At 41.2% G+C, this 7700-nt stretch overlaps 1 protein-coding gene across 1 annotated transcript in view; it reads left to right on the forward strand.

The window, feature by feature from the left end:
• The window catches only part of TBC1D32 (TBC1 domain family member 32), a 232910-nt gene that overhangs the window by 4703 nt on the left and 220507 nt on the right, over nucleotides 1–7700 (forward strand). The window lies entirely within an intron of this gene.

The following is a 7700-nucleotide window of genomic DNA, read 5'->3' on the forward strand; positions in this document are numbered from 1 at the left end:
CCCCCCATGTACTAGCAATAAAGTTGTGTGTAAAAAAAAAAAAAGTAATACAAAAATTAAAGAATCATAAAAATAAAGCATAAAAAAATTAAAAAAGAAAACATTTTTTTAAGTCCCCGCCCCCCACATACACACGCAGATATGCGTCGGGTGCGCCTACGTGCGAAAACGACGATTGTGCCTATTGTGCTGCACATGTTACATATCGCCGCAAACGTCGAAGTGAGAGCAATAATTTTAGAGCCATTAATCACTGATAACACTAAACTGATGAGCAGTAAAAGCATTTTAATCGTCGCCTATGGGCGTTTTTTGCGATTTTGCGGGCGCACGCAATTGTAAAGCTTGACATGTTTGGTGTCTGTTTACCCGACGTGACCCCAACTTTTATGTTTTATTAAAAACTTTTTTTTTACATTTATGGTACTTTTTTCATTATATTGTACAAAATAAAATAACCCCCCGTGGGGTCACAAAAAAAAGCTCTATCTGTCCCCAAAATTTTTTAACATAAATTGCAAGGCTATAGTCCGGTCATGCTGGCTGGTGAAATTTTTGACTGACTGTTAAGACACCGTCAAATTTTTCAAGCCCTGTATATGTATGTATGTATATATATATGTGTGTGTGTGTGTGTGTGTGTGTGTGTGTGCATACATATATATATATATATATATACACACACAATTATAATTTCTTGGGGTAAACGGCAGTGAATCCACATAAATACAGCTGAATTCCAGGCAAGTAGCTAAATACACAAATGAAACACACAGCATGGGGCTTTTTACCTGCCAAAAGATTTGTGAAAAGGGCAGGAGACCTGATTTTACTTTGTAGCATTTAGGTAACACTTCAAGGTCTTGTCCCTCCCTCAGTCTGTGACTGGACAGTGAAATGAGAAGTTGAGTTGATGAGCTCATTTCTCTGTCACTCTGATTTCTCCTTCTATCATCATGTTCCTTGTTAAGACATGACCCGTGCAGCACAACTGACTGGCTTCTTGTGCTGCTTCTCCCCCTGCCATTGTTTTGGAGGGAACTACAAATCAAATTATTTACTTAAACTGGCCATACACTAGTACAGGGCTCAAAATTTCAAGTCCTGAGCTACTAGCCAGGCCTTAAGAGTTGCTCGCCACCCCTAAACCCACCCTCTTAAATTATCTCATGAAATTACACTTTTAAATATTAAAGGCAAAATAAAGTTACAAAAATAAATATTAACAACAACAATATTAACATAAAACAATGTAAACATTGCTGCCCTCCACATCCCCACATATAAAATAATACCCTCTCCCCTGTTCTCTGCCCCCGCATAGAAGGAACGGAGCCAGGACAGGGCAGCAAGAAGTGGCTGCTCTCATAAGTCAGATACGCGATCCGTGATCCCGTGCCTGACTGAATTTCCACTTTTGAGCCCTGCACTAGTAGATTTCAGAACAAAATTTAATTTGACTTTCTATTAGTTGAAGGGGTCAAACTGATGACCGATTTCAATCGTAGTGATGAAAACATTTGAAGGAGCGGGATAGAAAATGTTTCTCGAACTAAATCCTAACAGTGAATGTGGTTTGGGGAAAGTGCATTCATTGTAAAATGGAATGTTAAAATGAAACAAAATTTTGTTTGACATTCGTCAATTGTCTGATGGCATTATCGCGTGGTAAAGAAAGACATTTGGTTGGTAAAGAAAGATCTGTCGTTCTGAAATCTACTAGTGTATGGCCAGATTCCCTGCATTTAAAAGGGGGAAAAAAGTGTGTGTGCGTGTGTGTTTAGGAATGCAAAACTGCATTAATTGGTGTCTTCAACTTTACTTATGTGTAATGTTCTTGCATACTTATGCATTAAGCTTCTGAATATCTAGCTTTAGCCTTACATTTTAAGCTGGAAGCAGCAGCCTAAAAATATACACAGTAAATTGTTAGTGCCATATAATGTTTCCCACAGCACAGCAGGTTCATAAAAAAACAATTTAAAGACTTGGTTCTCAACTGGTGGGTCGTGACCCAAAAGTGGGTCGCGGCCCCATGTCCAGTGGGTCGCCACATGCCTTCCAATTTTCTAGGTGAGAGGATCCTAGAGAAGCACTGTCAGTTCTCGCACCGAGCAGCCATTCAAAATTATGATGCCCGGTGTCGATTTGAGGTGGGGTGCGGTGGGCTGGAGCTATGGCCGCGAGGGAGCTTCATCCATATGTGCATTGCTTACAGCTCATCACATTCTGACTTCCAGCACTTCTACGGGTGCGCACGGGAGCTTTACAAGCAATACACATATGGATGAAGCTCCATCACAGCACCACAGCCCACGCTGGACCCCAGGTTGAGGATCAACTCCAGTTTCCGTAATGGCAACCCAAACGCACCTCCCACCCACAGTTCGATCACCTGCATCGGAAAACGAAGTATCGCAACATTGATTTACAGTTGTACATAAGATGCAAAATATCTCTGTGCCTCATCATAGCGGTGGCTATACCCTTTGAATAGTCCTAAATAAAGCTAAGCTACAATGAGCTGTTTAAAGTGCCTCAAAGCAGCCAGTTCCACCTGCCATCCTAAAGCTGGCCATACACAGTTTTATTTTTAAAATTCAACCTGCGGGCTGAACAAAAAAAAAAATATTACAGATTCCTCCATTCATGTTAAACAGCGTGGATGGACAAATCTCCAACTGGCCTATTGTATTCTGACACTGGTAGGTGTGCTGATGTCAGAATACCCGTTCACTGATGGCAGTTGATTGGCTGCTGTCACTGTTTGCCTAAAAAATTCTCTGATCAAAGGATGCTAGACAGAATTTGTGTCTATTAAGGACTATGATTGAACGTTTTTGTGCCAGGAGTTCAGTTTGAATTAAAACAGACGTATTTTCAATCATTTTTCTGGTTGTAATCCATATTAAATGGAGACATGTGTGGCGCCACAGAAAGAGCATGTACAGTAAACATGACTGAAATGTTGAAGTGAATAAATGATGCATACTTATATGGCTTGCATTAGCCTTCATGGTTTGTGACGATAAATCATATATATAAGAGACACTTATGGGAACCTCGAAACCTTTGTGGGAACGTTATATTAATGTAGTCAGGAAAAGGAATGAACATAAAGGTTTTTATGTTCTGATACAGTGACGCAGCTGGAGATATATAATAGAATGCAGCTAGCTATTTTTTTCTATTTATAATTCTGCCTCTCATACAAATAATAGGTGCCCATCCCTTGATATATTTCCACAATATTGTAAAATTCAGTTACCGTATATACTCGAGTATAAGCCGTCCCGAATATAAGCCGAGGTACCTAATTTGACCAAAAAAAACTGGGAAAAAGTATTGGCCCGAATATAAGCCGAGGGTAGGAAATGAGGCAGCTACTGGTAGATAGATACCAATAAAATTACATTAATATTTATTTAAAAGAAAAATAACCTAGCTCTGTAAGTGGAAAAGGGGGTACAGGGCTACATATCATGTACTACGGATCATTTAACCCATTCATATTAGCAGAGGATAATTGTAAATCTATTGTTCAGTGCACTCTATATGTAGTATATAGTACATGTACATATAGAGTGCCTGCAACAATACATTTACAATGATCCTCTGCTAACATGAATGGGTTAAATGATCCATAGTACAGGGCTACATACAGATCATTTAATACATTCATGTTAGTATAATCATCTGGCAGTCTCCGGCCACCTAAATTAGGACCCGGAGACTGCCAGATGACCCCGCTCGGAGCTCCGCACACCGGAGCAGCAGTGACGCGACGCTCGGCGAGGTAAGTAAGATGACACCTGGCGCTGACTCGAGTATAAGCCGAGGGGGGTCACTTTTCACCCCAAAAAATGGGCTGAAAATCTCGGCTTATACTCGAGTATATACGGTAGTTCAAGCAATAATAGTTGGATCCTGTAGCTTAAGAGCTTAGTATATGAAAGGTGGTTTAGGAACATCTGTCTTTCTTACTCTTAAAGCAGAACCCCAGGATTTTGTTTATTGACCCTTGCAGTGGGGCTACCCCCACACTGTAAGGGTTAAGTGCACGTTTGTGCCTAGGTTAAAAAATAACAAAGGTTTACTCACTCAAAGTTTGGAGGTGGCCAGCTATCAAGGCACTGCTCCTCTGCAGCACATTGGAATGTTCCTCAGTGTCCTCACGTTTATGTCCGGTGTATAGATGTGATGATTTTACTTGACCTTAGACCACTGCAGAGGAGGGGAAGAGACATTTAAGGGACCAGTTTAAGAAGAGGCCGGCTTAGAGCTTCGGGTGAGTAATTTCTTTGCTTTTTTTTTAACCTAGACATAAATGAGCGGTTAACCCTTACAGTGCGGAGGTAGCCTCACTGCAAGGCTTAATAAAAACAATTCTTGGAATTCTGCTTTAAATGTGACAATGTGTGATAAATTTTTTTTGTCAATATTTCTTTATTAAAGTCAAGTCATGTAATACAGCAAGATGACATTTGGTAATAAAAATACTCACAGGTGTATGAAACATTAACCAGTCAGTAGTGTTAATGTGTGATAATTTTGCGCGACCATTAAGAACGGATGTTGAGGCCAGGTTCACACTTTGGCGATCCATGACCGTGCGGATGGCCTCGCGGTCATGGTATCGCACACCACTGCTGATCGTGCTGGCGGTGCCGTTATTTTCTAATGGCACCCCATTCGCGCCAGTCAGATCGCGCATGTATCTTTTTTCAGTGATTTGCAGCGCGGATATAACCCCATAGAAATCAATGGGGCCGTGCGGCAACCGCTGGCCAGAATGCAGTGCATTTCAGAGGCTGAGCGCTCTGGAACGCACTGTTTATGGGGTGAACCGACCCTAAAGGTGGGACCCCCACTGATCATCATGTTTCCCCTTTTCCATAACTGTGTATGCCTTGGCTATGCAAACATTATCTTCTCCCAAGACAGTAAACTTCCTATATTTTAACAGGGTGTTTTAAAATGTTTTGCAAATGGTTTAGTTAAATTTTAAACACCTGTCTGCAGCAAATGTAAACATCCAATTAGTAGAGGAGACAGAGGAAACTGGAAAAAGGAGCGCAGCAGGTTGAGTGATTTCACAAAACATATGCTGTGTGCTTTAGGAAGTGCACTTCAAATAGAAAGCAAATGCTTATATTTAGGCATTTCACTGTCATTGTAATATTTTTTTTTTCCTGGCTGCAAATATTTCTAGATTTTAAAAAAAGGAAGCGAGCGCAAGAGATTGAACCCTAACTAGTGTGAGACCTTGAGGCTTTTCATCCTTGATAAACAGAAGGCTAACTGAATTGGTTCCAGTAATAATTTATTACCTTGAGATTTTTAGAAGTGCTAACGAGTCATTCTGAGAAACTAATGAAGCTTGCTTTGGATTTAGCTCTCCTGGCTCAGTGTTGTTAAAATTCTGCAAATGGTATCGCTTTTTAGTGCAACCATCACCATTTCTAAATTATCACCTTGCTTTTAAATAAGGAGAGGTGTTCTTTTTCCTCTCATTGATTCATTTAAGAAACCTACCTGGCCTAACAGTTTTGTTTACACTTGAGATATATGTTGCTTTACCAGTTAATCTGATGATGGCGGAAAAAAACAGAGAAAGCTGAAATTACACAAATGAATTTAGCTTTGTATTTATTAATAGATCATTAAATATATATTTTAAGTGAAAACAGTTTAATGATTCATGAACACAGGCGTATTATTATTATTGTAATACAGGATTCATATAGCGCCAACAGTTTGCGCGGCACTTTACAATATAAGGAAGACATTACAATCCAATTCAAGACAAGATGGTAAGGAGGGCCCTGCCCGTGAGGGCTTACAATCTAAAAGGAGTATTAAAATATTCCACCATGTCCAGACCAGATCTGCAGCAGATCTGCAAACGCAGTACTGTGCATGTTTGCCACTTCTTTTTTAGCTTGAAACAGGCTTTTAGGTGCAGTCCAGTGTGTTTGCATGCATTTCCATGCATTCTAGTGCATTCCAGACCAGAGAAAATGAGACCAGCAGTATTTTTTTTGTCTGGTCTGGAACGGACTGCGCCGGTGTGAACAGAGCCCACAAATACCATAGGGATACATTCGGATGCTTTTTTGGTCCGGGAATGAACTGTTCTGGTTTGGGCATAATCCAGACATTGTGTGAACAAACCCTTAGGGTGGCTCCTTTCCGTTGCAGGCTCTTGTGGAACTACCCTTGTGTGTGCTAGTATGCTGTGTGTCTCCACAAACACACAGGCACAGCAAGGCAAGCTACTCCCTTCCCCCCTGCTCTCACCACTCCTCTACAACCTGTCTGTGTCCAGGGACAAGCACCTAATGGTGCCCATACACCTAACGATTATCGTACGATAATCGTTAGGTGTATGGGCAGCGTGCAACCGCATTTACTGTACTAGCACGCGATCGCAAGACGAAAGCCACACTGCCATTGCAATCATCTGCAAGCCCTCCCCTCTGCGGGGAGGACTTGCGATGATTGCAAGCACGATCTGCCTGTCCAAGATGGGCAGGTTGTACGAACTTTTAATCACCTTACAACGAAAGTCGTGTGATGATTGTAAGGTGTATGGCCACCTTAAGACAGGAAGTGTTTTACTGGCTGGATCACCAGATGAAAATAAAATTAAAAAAAGCCTAAAAAAAGAACACTAATACAATTGTTACATTTGAGATTTGGTAGGCTGCAATGTATTACATTACTGGTTTTAGTGATAAACATTCTCAGGGTTCTCTGAGATCCGAAACAATTGTTCACTGTGAATTCATAACTATTGCAGTACAACCTTTTTTCAGTCATTTAAAAGTATGCAAAATCTTGAGGCACCCGAGTGTAAAATGTAAACATGGACGTAAAAAAAAATTGCCCCTCCAAAATCCATACCAAACCCTAATCCCAGATAGTTGTCTGAAATTGTTTTTTTTTGGGGGGGAGGGGGGCATGCAAAAACACAAAAAGGGGTTCCCTTTCACATCCATGCCCCCCCCCCCCCCTTAAAATCAGGAGCCCCCTTCACATTATAGCCCCCTCCATCCTATTGCATCACAAGCCCCCCAATACATGCAATGTAGTGAATAATCTATTTAAACTAAGAACGTTAGGAAGACACAAGGGCACAACAAGAGGTTGGACATGATGCAATTTAATCTCAGACTGTGTAAGGGTTTTGACCTGAGTTTCTCAGGTTACAGAATATACAGGGATATGGGAGATAATTACATCGGTGCGACTCAGACATACATACACACACATATAGGTTGAACTGAATGGGCCTATGTCTTTATTCAACTTTACCAACCATGTAACATCACATCAGAGTCCCCCCTCTCACACTAGTAGAAGAAGTGGTCACTTGCACTCCTAGGTCCAATGCATCAATCCGTCTTTTTTATTGACATCCCATACACATGATATCGGAAGTACAGAGCAACCTTTCAGAACCTAGCATGGTCCCTTCATCGGACAAGAAGCAGAGTGACACATTGGATTTGTGCGGCACCATCCATATGTCATTCAGCACCCTCCATTATATTACCATGGGATTCCGGTCTGACAGGAAGAAATTGTGATTCCCTCTCACACTAGGACCCCCCTTTACATTAGAGCGCCATTCTTCCTATTACAGAACAAGCCCCCCCCCCTTTACATCAGAAGCACTCCTTTCACATCAGAGGACT

The sequence above is a fragment of the Nanorana parkeri genome, unplaced genomic scaffold (assembly GCF_000935625.1).
Source record: "Nanorana parkeri isolate BGI_ZX_2015 unplaced genomic scaffold, ASM93562v1 scaffold22, whole genome shotgun sequence".
Classification (NCBI taxonomy): Eukaryota; Metazoa; Chordata; class Amphibia; order Anura; family Dicroglossidae; genus Nanorana; species Nanorana parkeri.